Below are 15001 nucleotides of genomic sequence, written 5' to 3'. Positions count from 1 at the left end.
TACTAATATCTTTTTTTTTTCACATAGTCAATTAGTGTATTTGTTTTGCTTAACCAAATATATTTAGTATAAAGGATTTTCTTTTTTGTTTTTTTCATTGAGGGAGCAACACAAGGGAATGAAAAATAGATTTTTAGTAATTAAAATTTTTAAAGTGCTGTGTATTTTTATTGTATGTGATTAAGATTCATCATTTTGACTTAACAGCTTTTCAAAGGCAAGGACTAAGATCATATCATAGATTTAGAGTGGAAAGGGTATAAAAGTAATTATTCCAATGTCCTCAGTTGGTGATTATAGAATAGATTTATAGCTGAAAGACATTAAGAGGTCACCAAAATTGACCCTCTCATTTTATAAATAAGGAAACTGAAGTTAGAGAGGTTAAGTGACTTGTCCAAGGGCATGCAGTGTTGGAAATGGGATTTGAGTCAAGTTCTTACTGACATCAAGGTCAACATTTTATGGATACCTTTTTCTGATTCTCCTATAGTGCTAAGTGCATAACAGGGACAGAGTAGACATGTTAAATTAACTTCATGGTTTGTATTTTAACATCAGAGAGCATAATTGTGATCAGTATCAATTATGTAGCCCACTGTGAGTTCTGAGCAAAGTGCTGCTTTTCATTTTCCACAATGCTTACAGGCACTTGAACTTAACTCCACATACATTTAGCAAGCACTCATTAAACTTGTTAGATTTTAGTTGTACCATGATTTTAAAAAATGGTATGTCTCCTGCCTTCAAAAAGCTGACAATTTAATAGTCTTCTGCTCATCAGTTCTTCTAGGAGGAAATTATTTCCTGCCCTAAATCATATTAATACTTTTGTTTATATTGTTTTTACCATGAGAGAAAATATGAGATTGTTATGAGAGAAAATATGGATTTCAAAGGATGTATCTCATACATGACAGCTTATTCAACCTACTTTTGAGGATTAAGTTGGCAAAAGACTTTGGAGACATTTAATATTTCAGAAAATATATTTGTATTATGGATGTATCTATGCATGTGTGTGAATGAGTATGTGTGAGTCAAAGGAAATAAGAGTATACCAGATATCTTAGTTCAATTTTAAGCTATTGAAACATAAACAATGCACTCAGATTTTGGATACATCTTTCATAATATGAATCACCAAAGCTTTATTCAAATTATAAGAAATTTATTGGGTTTAGGAAAAAAAATTGTCCGTCAAAATTTTTACCCAATTCTTCCTTTGGGCATCCCTAGCTTCTGTCTTTGAATCTAAAACACTGCCATCATTATGATATGTTTCCATTAACAAAATTTATAATTTATATTCTGTTATAATCAAAACTGAACTGGGGGCAGCTAGGTGGAGCAGTAGATAGAGCACCAGCCCTGGAGTCAGGAGGACCTGAGTCCAAATTTGACCTCAGACACTTAATAATTACCTGTGTCACCTTGGGTAAGTCACTTAACCCCATTGCCTTATAACCCCCCCCCAAAAAAACTGAACTGAGTACTCTCAAACCAATCTGTTTTATAGAATAGTTTTATAACTTTGTCTGTGTTAGCAGCATATGGTAGAAAACTGAGAGAATTTTCTTTAATAGGTCAGTCAAGAATCTGGTCTATAGGACAGGGGAACAGTTTTTTTTTTAACCTACATCCTCCAAATTGACTTATTTGTATCAATCCATTTTAACAACTATCTCTATAAAAATTGGCCTTTCCTCACACAGACCCAGGCTGTATATTACTGATGTTTCAATCCTCTCTATCAGTGACATCAGTGATAGAGGTCCAGTCTCTTGCTGAAAATTCTTTAACCTATCAGCAGCTGGTGATGACCACAAGGTGTTCTACAGTGCAGAGTATATAAAGGACTCTGGTCTGAAAATAGGGAAGTCAGTTTCTTTGTGATACTGGGATAGAGATTTAATGTCATTGAGCCCTGGCTTCCTCATCTGCAAAGTATGGAAGTAGATTGTGTGTCCTAAAAAGCTGTTTTGAACATTAGATTCAATTCATCAAATATCTCTGTTAATTTTAACAAAAGAAGTACACATTTACATTTATGTTTTTGCACTTCATAAACTGATAAAGGAACCATATATCTATCATAACATCTTTTTTAATAGAAAAATAAGAGATAATGGAGATCTGACTTAAAAGTCTGAGCGACATTTTAGTTGTGTCTATACATGTCAAACTGAGCAGTAATCTAGTGTAATCAGTTGGATAAATCAAGCCAATTAAGTCAAAGATTTGGGCTCTATTATCACTATTTTAAGCAAAAAAAGTGTTTTTCTTTCAATTGCCAAGTTAATTCTCTAGTTTTCATGGTAGTGTAGACCTAGCCTCAAAATAATGATCATGGCCTTGCCACTCACATCCTAGATGACCTTGGGTGAGTCACTTAATTTCTCTCTTCTCAATTTCCTTGTCTTTAAAATTGGGATAATAATCCTGACCTCTTGGAGAGGTTGCATGAATTAACTGATTAATGATTATAAAGCAATTTGAAAATACAGAGCACTATATAAATGCTAAGTATTGTTATTAAGCAAATCAATTCAGAAAATCAAGATAATGACATTTCTTTTCAATCTATTTCTTAAAGTGCTTAACTCCAGTCGCATCAAAAGCACGGCATGGTAAAAAAGCAGTTTAAATATTTATAACTTGGACTTTTCCAATTTACTAGGCTCATACCAGTGATCAGAAAGAGGGGGAAGGAATGAGCCCTTGAACTGACAATGTTAAATTCTCACTTCTGCTTTCAGCAGCCTTTTCATTTCAAATCAGTGTGTTCAATTCAGAACTCATAAGGCAGAGCTCATAGTGACTATGGATATCATTTAGTTCAAATCCCTCATTTATTAATGAGAAAAATCTAGACCAAAAAAGTTCTCAAGGTCACAGAACTTGACAGTTTTAGGTGTTTCCTCAGTTACCATGCTGTTTTCTTTTGGCTGTCCTAAACTAATAGATACAGTAGATAGAGCCCTGGACTTGTATTCAAATCTTGTGTTAGATACTCAGAAGCTCTTTGATTCTGTTCAAATCACTCAACCTTAGTCTGCCCTTAGGTCTCCAACTCTGAAATAAGGATGATGATAATAACAGGCTACCACAAGAGTTGTTGTAAGGATCAAATGAGATAATTTGTAAAGTACTTAGCACAATGCCTAGTATATATTAGGTGCTAAGTAAATGATTGTTTCCTTCTTTCCATCCATCTTTCTTTACCAATCTTTTATGGAGGATACAAGAGAACAAATGTATAATGACCCTTTCTATGAAGACCTTTCAATGATATGAAAAGATACACTTAAAATACCTGATAGTGTTAGGAAATATATTTGCCTGGTTACTAAAGAACTTGAAGTGATTGTGCAGCATGATTCCAAATGAATTTGTAAGATTTGATCAGTTTCTAACTGTGATTATTTTCAACTCTCATCCTAACTTCTATTAAATGTGCCTTGAATATCTATTTATCTTACTGCTAAGTCACAATTCATAGCATTTTATAAAATGATTTACATTTATCAACTCATTTCTTCTTCATAATACCCTTTAAGAGAAGCATTGAAAACCTTAAATTTCCATTTTAAAGAGCAAGAAACTGAGATCATTTATTAGCTAGCAGTGATATTTCTGCCTTCAAAATCAGAGCTCTTTATATTACATCATTACCCTATTGTCTGAGAATTTGGTTTTATTTTAAAATTTAGGAATAATTAGTACAGTTTTAGTATAGAGGGGAAAGTATTGAATTGGGGTTCAGTAGATGGCTTCTAGTACTAGCTTTGGTCAAGTTGTTTCATCTCCGTGGACTTCAGGGTCTTTTCCTGTAAAATGAAAAAAAGACTGGTCTCTGAGGTCCCTTTTGTCTCACATTCTATGGTTCTACAGTATGACTCTCAGAAAACAAAGGAGTTGAACACAGAAAAAAATAAAATTATCAATGGGAATTAGAACAGTTTCATTGTTTTGTGGTTTTTATATTGTAACATGGGTTGATCTAAAGATCCAGCTACCAACAAAGAACTGTGCCTTAGGAAGACAGTGAAAAAGAAATAGGCTCAAATATCTCTTGTCCTGGCAGAAATATCTAATTTGTCTTTTGATGGCTTGTCATACAGTTTAAAAAGCAAGTTGGAGACACTCATCATCTAATTTGCTCTCTGATTCACCTTTAGCAATGTAGTGTAGTTTTTTTGGGTGAGACGATACTCATGCATGCATGTACCCAATGCTCAACATTTAAATGGACCTCCATTAGTTTGCTTCCTGTTTAAGAATGCATCAGTCACCATACCTAGGGTAGCTAGCATTTGCCAGGCAAAATGAGTTCTGTCTCTGTTGTATCCTCTGTTGTACTGTTAAGAGTAATCCAGACATCGGAAGAGATCCTCACATTGGCACTTAACAGTTTCTGAACCCGTTCCCATCACAATTGAGTTGGTTTGTGACTGTCTGAGGATCCCAAGAAGCCTGAACATAGCCTTCCACAAACACATGATCCTGGAAGGGGGGCCTGGTGTCCACCACGGGAGCCTCCTTTGAGCACTGGACAGTGAGAAAGAACTTGGCAATGGGGATGCTGTGTGGATATAGATTTATGCAGCTCCTTTGGCACTAGATGACATTTATAGGCTTGTTGGATGTAATATTTGGTGTGTGAATGTGGAACTTGCCTGCCAGGTCGATAGCACAGTTTCACTGCAGGATGATAAAAAATAACAAGCTACTGCAAGCGGATGGTCATTGAGGAGTTCATATTTACTTTCTGAAAAGTGGGCCAGGAAACAAAGGCCTCTTTAGCCATCCAGACCAGATGCTTGAAACATGTGACCTGGTCACAGCAAGCACCTCATCTACTTCCCTTCTTCTTTACTCCTAAGGCAATTCTTACCATTTTGTGGTAAATAAAGCATATCACCACTGGAAAAATAAAAGAATTCAAGGTACCCAGATAGCAATATATTTTCTGTTGCAAAAAAACAAAACACATTTTTATAGCCAACTGTATGCATAGTTTCTTAGGGACCAAGAAAGTCCCTTTCTCTTCAAATATCACCTTAGGGACATAGACTGATTTATATGATTATATATAATAATACAGAAAGAATTTGAGAGTCCAGCTGGGTCAACTTCTTATTTTAAATATAAAGAAATTGAGTCTCAGGAAGATTAGGTAATTCATCCAAGTTTGTGTAAGAGATAGGATTTGAACCTAGGTCTTTTAACTCTAGAACCTATAATTTTCCAGTGTACTTCACTTACTCTGCTTTAACTCCTTTCTGCCTAAAGACCTGTCATTAACATTTCATTCATATGCTAAATGTCAGATATCTGATCAAAATTAAGATCCATCCTCCTTCCTTTGTTTAATGATAAGACCTTGAGTTTGCCATCAGTAATTTAGGCAACCTGATATTTTATTTTATTTCATTATTTTTTTTTTTTTTAGGTTTTTGCAAGGCAAATGGGGTTAAGTGGCTTGCCCAAGACCACACAGCTAGTAATTATTAAGTGTCTGAGACTGGATTTGAACTCAGGTACTCCTGACTCCAAGGTCGGTGCTTTATCTACTGTGCCACCTAGCCACCCCGCAACCTGATATTTTAGAAAAAAAGTCTTTGCTTGAAACCAAGAAAAAAAAATTCTAATTTTGGTGTACAGTATTCAGTTCAAATATATGAATTTGGATAACTCGAACTTCTCTGGTTTTCATTTATTCTCCAATTTATATAAATGGGTTGGGTTGGATCATCACAATTTACTATGAATTAGTAAATAAAATTTCTTCCTGAAGAGGTTTCTTATAGGAGGTAGCAAAAGACTTTTAAAGTCCTGAGTATTTGAGATTATAGGAAATCCTAAGAAGAGAAGAAATAATATTGAAAAGAAAATTGGGGAACAGCTAGATGGTGCAATAGTTAGAGCACCATCCTAGAGTCAGGAGGGCCAGAGTCCAATTCTGGCCTCAGATGTTTACTTAGTTATGTGATCCTGCACAAATTACTTAATCTCAATTACCTCCAAAGGGATGGTGGTGGTGGTGGGTTGCTAAAAAAGCTTTCATTTTCATCACAGTTTTATCCTGCTTCATCTTTTTTGCTTTTTTGCTTTTTCCATTTGTATTTCTGTTAGCACCAGCTGATATTCATTAGTAAATCTTTTCCCTGAAAACAGCACCAGCCCGGACTGCAGTCACCTCTTAGTAGATTTAGAATGTTCAATGAGTCTTTTCAATAGCTGTCATCTTCTGACTCCTGCTCCTTGATACCATTGCTTGACTATCACACCTAACTCTTTAACTTCTGTTTTGTTACTCATTATCTATATCTTCTTTTGTTAGTGCTTGCACTCATATTCCTTTAATTCCTTAAGCATTCCAAATTTATTATTTTTGAAGCACTATGCAATGTACTGAGTATAAAAATAGAAAAGTAAATCAGTTCTTGCTCTCAAGGAGCTCATATTCTAATTATTCTAACAGAGAAGACAAAACATGAAAGATTTCAGCAACAAGTAAAATGTAAAGTAAATTAATGCCTTTTCCTTAATGTCATTTACACTTTCATAATCATTTCTAATGTTGAACTATTTGACAATTCCATGAACTTCCATGGAGGTAGCTTCTATTTTGGATCTTCATTAGTAGCTTCTCTGGTAGTACAGTACAGATGTACTTGATTTCTTATCAATTCCCTGACCCCTTTCCTGGAGTAATTATTGTCAAAATTTCAGAAATGGAACACATGCTAGTTAGCTCTTTGCAAGTGATATTAGCTGGACCTGGAAAACTCAATAACAGCCCATCCTCCTAAATGAAGTTTCTGACTTTAATTAAGGAAAGATAACATTGACTATTGATACTTCTTTGTCTATTTTCATTTCTCTTCCCTTCCATTCTAAAATCCTTGAGGATGATGCCTCTTTGATATTAAGTATTATTTTCCCTACTAAGAAACATCTAGTAAATATTGTTTATAAAATATTTTTTATTCATTCATTCATTAATTTGTTCATTTAATCACTATTTATTGAGAAACTACTTTGTGTTTATCATCACAGTTAATTGAAGGAGGAAGAAGTAGATCAAATAGTCTTTGTACTCATGCAATGGAGGGGTGGTTGCTTAATCTAATTGTATACAATTAGATACATGGTTAACAGTGATAGCAATGAAAATGGACATGTTACATGTATATTTGCTAGTTTTTAATATATTGTCAAAAACTTTTCATTAATAGATTAAACTGAGATTTCTTATAAATAGATAGTAAAGACATGCCCAAAATTATGAATGCTACTTTTATGAAAACTAGAGCTGAATGGTGGACTGATGGGGGGGGGAGAGTGTGGGTGATAGCATTTGGGTAAAGATCACTGAAGCAAGAAAAAGAAGTAGTAGTTTCATTTATTACCCAGACTAGAAAAGTCAAACACAAAGACTGAAGAATTCATCCCATAATACTACTAAGAATAATCCAAACTTGATTAATATATAATTGTTAACTATTTTACAAAAATAAAAGTAATTTAAAACATAGATAATATTAATATAATCTAGCCAGGGATTTAAATGACCCCAAATTCTATTTGATTTTTGATACCACTGGCCTAGACAGAGCTGGAGAAGTTTTCAACTAGGAATTCAGAAAATTCCAAAAAAGACTTTTGTACACTAGCTGCATCCACAGACTAAAGGTTGATACCTTAGGAGGCCAGATGAAACATAAAAAGTACATTTATTCAAAGTTAGATAAGGAGTCAATAAGCATAAGTTAACTCTCCAAAAAAAAGTTGAATTTGATTTTTGGTAGAATTTTTGCAATGGAACTTTTAGTCCCTTTGCAAAAATTACTTAGTCAATTAGTTGTATATTTTGTAAGAAAGAAATTCATCACGTTTAGGGGCTGTACTTTTCCTAAGCATAGGATACTTGGTTTTTCTCCATAACAGTAGGAAAAGGAGTTAGACTAAGAGTTTGAAAAAGAATATCAGAAAAAATACTCATGCAAGTGTCATATAGTAGTAATGGGAAAATTTTTGTTATCCACTTTGCTTAAACTCATTTTCTCTTCTGTCTCTCAAGTTTGCCTTTAATTTCGTAAATAGGGAAAAACCAATGAAGAAAATGTATGTTGTGGATCTAATTCCTACCAGTTTAAGATTTGGTTCCTACAGGGGACATTATAAGAACCTTGAGGAGACATGACAATTCACCAAAAAAAAAAATTCTTATTGAACAAGAAAGAAAAACTGGTATAGTACATAGTCTGATATGTATACTGAATTTTGGAAAGGTTGATTCCAAACACTATAGGGAAAGAGGGTAAGAAGCTATGGAAAAACTTTCTCTACGGGAAAGTTAGCTTTTAAGAATAAATCTATAAGGCATTATGAAAAAAAATTATGATAAAAGAAAGAGGCAAGTTTAATGGAAAGCTCAAACTACATACTAAAAGTAATCTTAAAGGAAGGATTAGTGAAAATCTAGAAAATTAAGTAGTGACCATAAAACCAGCATAGATTTATTAAAAACAAATCATAATAGATTCATTTCATTTAATTATTTTTTGATCAGGATCAGTAGATGGTAGGTTAAGAAAATGTCTTCATTGTAGAGAAATCACATTTTAGCAAGATGTTGAATGGACTATAATACCTTTAATTAGATTTGGATTTAAGTAAAGATTTAGATGTCTAGTAGTCATAAAAACTTCAATGTCACCTTGAAATACAGGTCTCTATTGGAGTATCTAAAGAATCTGTATTTTTTTTCCTATGCTGTTTTGAAAGTTCTCAGTGACTTGAATCCATTTATATATGGCATATTTATAAAAAATTTAAATGTGAAAGGTGGAAGGTCTAGCAAATATTATATAAGAAAAGTTAGATCCACAAAGGTCTTGACAGTTTAGAATGTTGACAGTTTCAATAAGACCTAGTTTAAAATAAATCTTTAAGAATCTGTTAAGAGCTGGTTTGGGACAGCTAGGTGGCATAGTAGATAAAGCACTGACCTTGGAGTCAGGAGTACCTGGGTTCAAATCCAGTCTCAGACACTTAATAATTACCTAGCTGTGTGGCCTTGGGCAAGCCACTTAACCCTATTTGCCTTGCAAAAAACCCTAAAAAAAAAAAGAATCTGTTAATCACAAACATTGAGCCAGGCACGGTGATGATTGAAGGAGACAAAAAGACAAAAATGGAAGACTTTGGCTTCAAGGAGATTTTGTTCTCTTGGGAGACATAATATTTGTATATATACATATGCAAAATTATATGATATAAACAAAAGGTAAATTTGTGGGGGAGTAGGGAAGGGCATAGAAGCAGATGGGGAAATGAGGAAATATTAAGTATCTATGGAGATGAACTTTGAAAGAAAGCAGAGATTCTAACAGATAAATATTAAGGAAAAACAGGAAGTCCATTATATTATAGTCATGGATGGTAGAGTGTGGGGAAACCAATAAAAAAAAGTCTAGAAATGGGGGTGGAGTGTTTTGTGTGAAGAACAAGTCAAAAGATCAGTTTGACTAGACAGATGTTAAATTGCATAAAATAGAAATGTATAATAAGGCTAAAAACATAGCTTGGAGCCAGATTATGATGTTTTTAAATTCCAAACAGAGGAGTTTGTATTTGATCCTAGAGGCAATAGAGAGCCTCTAGAATTTATTGAGTTGGAGAGTAATATGGAAGATGTGAGCTTTAGAAAAAATAATGTTAGCAGCTTTGTAAAGGATGGAACTCAGAGGGGAGATGTGAAGCTCAGAAATCAATTAAAAGGATTTTGCAATTATCCAACTAGTCAAAGTAAGAAGCAATGAGGACCTAGGGTGGAGGCCATATGTTATGTGCAGACCTAATGACAATGCCCTGATAGTTCTGGTTCTATTTTTGGGATCAAATGAGCCATTCCCTTTGGATTTATCTGAAAATGTATGTGGTCACCAGGACAAGGCATGGTGACTTGCATAGTTTTCAGACATTTACCAAGTTAAAGAGACACAAAACAATTTGTGTGGGGAATTTCATGCCCTTGAGCGACAGGGAAGCAGTATCAAGAGAGTCAGGGCTCAATCAGGTCCCAGGGATAGCTTTGTTGTTTGTTAGGTGAAACTAATTCCCATTACAGGGAAACAGGAACTCTGGTTCTAATACATAGCATCCTTATGATTGCTAGAATATTCTGGAGGACATTCCACCATTCAAATACTTTCAAATTTTTACTAGGGAATTCTCTGCACATAAGCAGTGTTAAAGAAAAAGGAAACAGTACAGAAAATAAAGTGAGCTCCCTATATACCCCACCAACTCACTGCAGAGAACAAATGAGTAAGTGGATACATATGTAGATAGAGAGATGAGTGAAAAAAATAATTTATATATATATATATATATATATATATATATATGTAAAGAAATAAGAAAGACAAATGACAAAAAAACTGAAATATTTTTCTACATTCTTTGGAAGCACTGAGTCTCAAATCTCAACAATAAGGTTCATATATAGATGGGTGATCTTTATCATTTACAATGGGTCCTCTAATTCAAGATATTGTAGATGAGTCAGTGAGACAAAGCAAAACAAACTATTCAAGTTTATTTTATCTACTTTCACTAGAGAAGAATTTTCTTTCATACCTCCCTCATTAAATTTTTATTTTAGTGCCTTGAGAGCAAAGACTTCCCCTCTCCTTTTTATTTAAGACAGTGTTTGAAATATAGAATACACTTAATGTTTATTGACTGACTAACATAGTAGGGGTTCATAAATTCTAGTTGACTGACTGGGGACCCAATACTGTTAGGTGTAAATTACAGGTAATTCTAGGGCTTTACATCTGGTCCTTCCCATAGCAATATACATAGAGATTGCTGAAGGTCCCAGGTAGATATGACTCACAGAACCTCAGATTTACCCAGCCTGCAGTCCCACACGTATAGATAACCTAAACTGTGCTGCTACCAGTTCCATTAGATATTTCCCAGCATTCTTGGCATAGCACCTAAGAGCAAAGATCTGTATCTAATTGCTGAATGTGTTAGAGCAATTCACATTAACTCTTATTCAAAAAACAAAGAATACAGGACTTGACTCTTCATTGACTTTCCTAGGCAGCTTCTTCCAAAATCCTTTGAACTAATTGTTCTCTGTGAATAAGAGCCTATTAACTGTCCAATGAAGAGATCTACCCATAAATACTCAGAAGTTTCGGGTATCTAATCCCAGTTCTACCATGATGATATGGAAAGTCATTGCATGTCATCTCATGTATATCATGCTAAATGGTAGAGTGTCCTCAGAATAAACATAGTAAAAAGCTTACGTACTATTAGAGGATAAAATGTGAAACTCATAAGTTTTTGAAAATTAACAAAATAAGGTTTATTTTGTTTTAACAAAGCAAGAATATGCAAAAATTTACAGTGATTCTCAGTTTCTCCAGACACTGTCCATCCTATTTCCTTTTGGAATTATATCTAGTCAGAAAAGTCTTCAAATAAACACTAAATCAGATGAACCCCAATTCCATATAGGTCAGCTTTTATGCTCTCAAGTAATTAGGAAGTTGCAGAGAGGAGAATATTATTCAATCAAGTATTAGGAAATATTTTGTTGACTTTTAGGGAAAATCTATTACATTTGTAGCAAGAGAATACTGTTCCTATCATACCATACATGTAGATAAATAAAGACAGATGTAAAAAGGATTATGGGATGAAATAACAAGACCTGGCAATTTATTGATTTGTGTGTTGAGGGAGATTGAGGAGTCAGGGATAACTTCGAGGTACAAGCCTGAGTGGCTTGAAGACTATTAGTGTCCTCCATAGAGGTAGAGACTTTTTGGAGAAACAGTGAGGCTGAGGGCAAAGATAATGACTTCTGTTTTGCATATGTTGAGTTTGAGATGCCTATAGACCATAAGATTCAGATTGTCCAATCAGCACTTGGTAACTTGCGAAAAGCACCTAAAGAAGATGGGTCTGTATATATTGCTCTGAGAATCAACTGCAAAGAGATAACAATTAAACATAATTAAACTGATAAGGTTACTAAGAAAGAGTCTTTAGGGAGAGAAAAGATGAGGGTCTAGGAAAGAACCTTGAAATGAAGATACAGAATATAGATGAATATCCAGAAAGAAAACAGAGAAGGAGCAGTCAGATAGGTAGTGGGAAACCTAAGTGAGAATAGTAAGAAAAAAAAAGAGTACCCATGAGGACAGTATAGTCATTAGTAATAATTGCACTAGAGAGGTTAAGGAAAAAAAATAAGACCTGAGAATATGCTGTTGAATTTGGCAATTAAAAGATTTTGGCATCTGCAAGATGAGGTAAGAATCATAGACTATAGAAGTGACTTAAAAAACATTATTGAAAGTAACAAGAATAGATATCCCTAAAAAAGATAAATATGAACTCTTACTCAGGTTAAAAAATCAATTTCACAACTTTAGGATGGTTGGATTTTAGAGGGAGAAGGGAAAGAAATAAGTATTTCTATAATGTCTACTATGATTCAAGCATGATGTTAAGGGCCTTACATATATTATTTCATTGGAACTTTGCAACATTCTTGTGAGATAGGTACTATTATCATTATTTTACAATTGAAGAAATTGAGGCAAACAGAGTTTATATCTTGTCCAGGGTCACAGAACTAGCGAAGTTCTGAGGATGGTTTTCCACAGTGCTACAAAACTGTCCTCAAATAACAATTTTCTGAAAAAAAAATAGACTTTTATGGGACTTCAAAGATTTTGTGATTCAACAATGTGTTCAGAATGAGAGATATTATATACTTACTATACTCTGCCTACATCAGACCACATTCACTTTATTGTGTCTGGTGCTGAGCACTGCATTTTGAAGGACATTCAAGCTTATCTCAAGGTCAACAACTAGGACAGTAAATATCATGGCATATAAGAACTAATTGAAAGATTTAGGGATGATTGTCCTGAGGAAGACATCAAAGTCATTGAGAGGGAGATGTAACTATATCATATCAAATTTAAAGTCACATTGAAAGAAATTAGACACAATCTGCTTTAACTCAGAGGGAAGAATGAGGGGTAATGAGAAAAAGATGCTAGGAGACAAGTTTTAGTTGGAAATAAAGGAGAAACTTTTCATCCAAAAGTGGAATGTGTTAAATCAAGACTCAACTGGTTTACCTATAATGGAGCTCTCTATGCAAAGATCCAATGAGCAGAAATGACATATTTTGTATAGGGTATGTATATTCATTTAAATGGTTGGATTAAATGGCCTCTAGGATACTCTCTTAACTTCTGTGTTCTATGATTATACAACTGAAACATATCTGAAATATGTTCTTAGATTGAATGAGTGAGAAATGAGAAAAAAACTAAAGCAAGAATTTAAATGTAACCAATGACTGAGCCTTATGAGATGTTCAGAGTTTATACAGATAGTTAGCAGTGAGAAGTCATGTAGGAGATGTTGGCAGAGAGTAGGTTAGAAGGATAGGAGTTAAATGGACAGAGGAACATTCCGTAATGACCCAAAGGAAAAAAATATCCAAAAGGATTAGGAATACTGAAGGAAATAGCCCAGACATATAATATAGACTGACTTATCAAGGATATTGATTTTACTTTATTTGTCCTCTTCTGTATCACCTGTCCTGATATTTGACTTATTATGCTGATAATTTGACTTGGTTAAGTTACCAAGTGATTTTCTAATAACAATGACTGAAAAGTTGACTGACTTATTTCCTTCAAAAATTTCCCTCTCCTAACCATCCAAACTCTACTTCCCATCAAGGATATGAAGGGTGGGGAGGAGGAAGTTGATTGAGGGTAACATCTGGATGTTTGGACTTTTGCATGTTAGTAGTTAAGATTTCTTTGTAAACCCATGATTGACCTATCCACTTGAGAGCACATAAGTCCACCTGGCCTCATGGTCTCCTTATAGAAGAGTTCTGCCCAGTGGCCAATTCAGCATAAGGACAGGAGTTTGAGTGTCTCAAAACTCTGTGAAGGGAAGAAAACAAACAGATTGCAGCTGATACCCATTCCCTGTTTTGCATAGAAATGTCATAACATTGGCTCCAGAATGGAACCCACACAACTCTAACGGTTTCTTTGGCAGACAAATAAGAAATGAAAAAAGTCATTCACCCTTTCCATTTAGAAGAGAAACACCTCACTGTTGAATAGGGGATAGTGGAACTGACTATCAGATGTTAAAAGGGAACAATTTAGATGTCTAACAGAAAGCCACAGAAGGTTTTGCTGTTATTAATTTTGGAAGACAACATAACAGTGATTCCTACCTAGATTTGTGTCATCAAATGATCTCTAGTTTTCTCAAAATATACTTCTTTCTGAATTTCATATAAACTGGATTGTCTCTGGGGTATTTTTCTTAAATGCCTGGATTATTAATTTGAGTTTGGCATTCCATGCACAAAAGTCTTTTTAATAAATGCAGCAAATTAATGTCTATCGTCCACCAAAGCCCATGTTCCAGAGCAAGGCTGAGCAGTCAGATTGTACTGTGGCTTAACGGCAGGAGAGGGCACCGAGGGGGAACGTGGGGAGCTAAGTTCCCATTTTGATTGAGCCCACTTGCTCAGTATGCACCACTTGACCTACTTTCTGCCTCATTCAGTCCAGCTATTGAGACGGGTGAAAGGCAGGCTGTTGGTGAAAACCAGATGCTCTGTCTCAACGGAGATTCCCACAGCAAATAAATTACAAAATTAAAAGAAAGAAGCCTCCGCCTAAGAAAGCGTGCATCTCATTCATAAGATATCCACATTCATAGCCTGTTAGATTTGCATGCACAACTATTTACATTCAATTACTCAGCTAATGCAGTGGAGCCAGGAATAGAAGAAGATTTAAGAACACATGTTTTCTTTTACCTTTCTTCCTCTCTTTGAAAAAATAACAAAACAATGTAGATAGAAATTGAGGACTCACCCTACAGTTAATATAAAGCTTTTAAG

This window comes from Macrotis lagotis, chromosome X (assembly GCF_037893015.1).
Source record: "Macrotis lagotis isolate mMagLag1 chromosome X, bilby.v1.9.chrom.fasta, whole genome shotgun sequence".
Lineage (NCBI taxonomy): Eukaryota > Metazoa > Chordata > Mammalia > Peramelemorphia > Peramelidae > Macrotis > Macrotis lagotis.
This window is presented reverse-complemented; position numbering follows the sequence as displayed.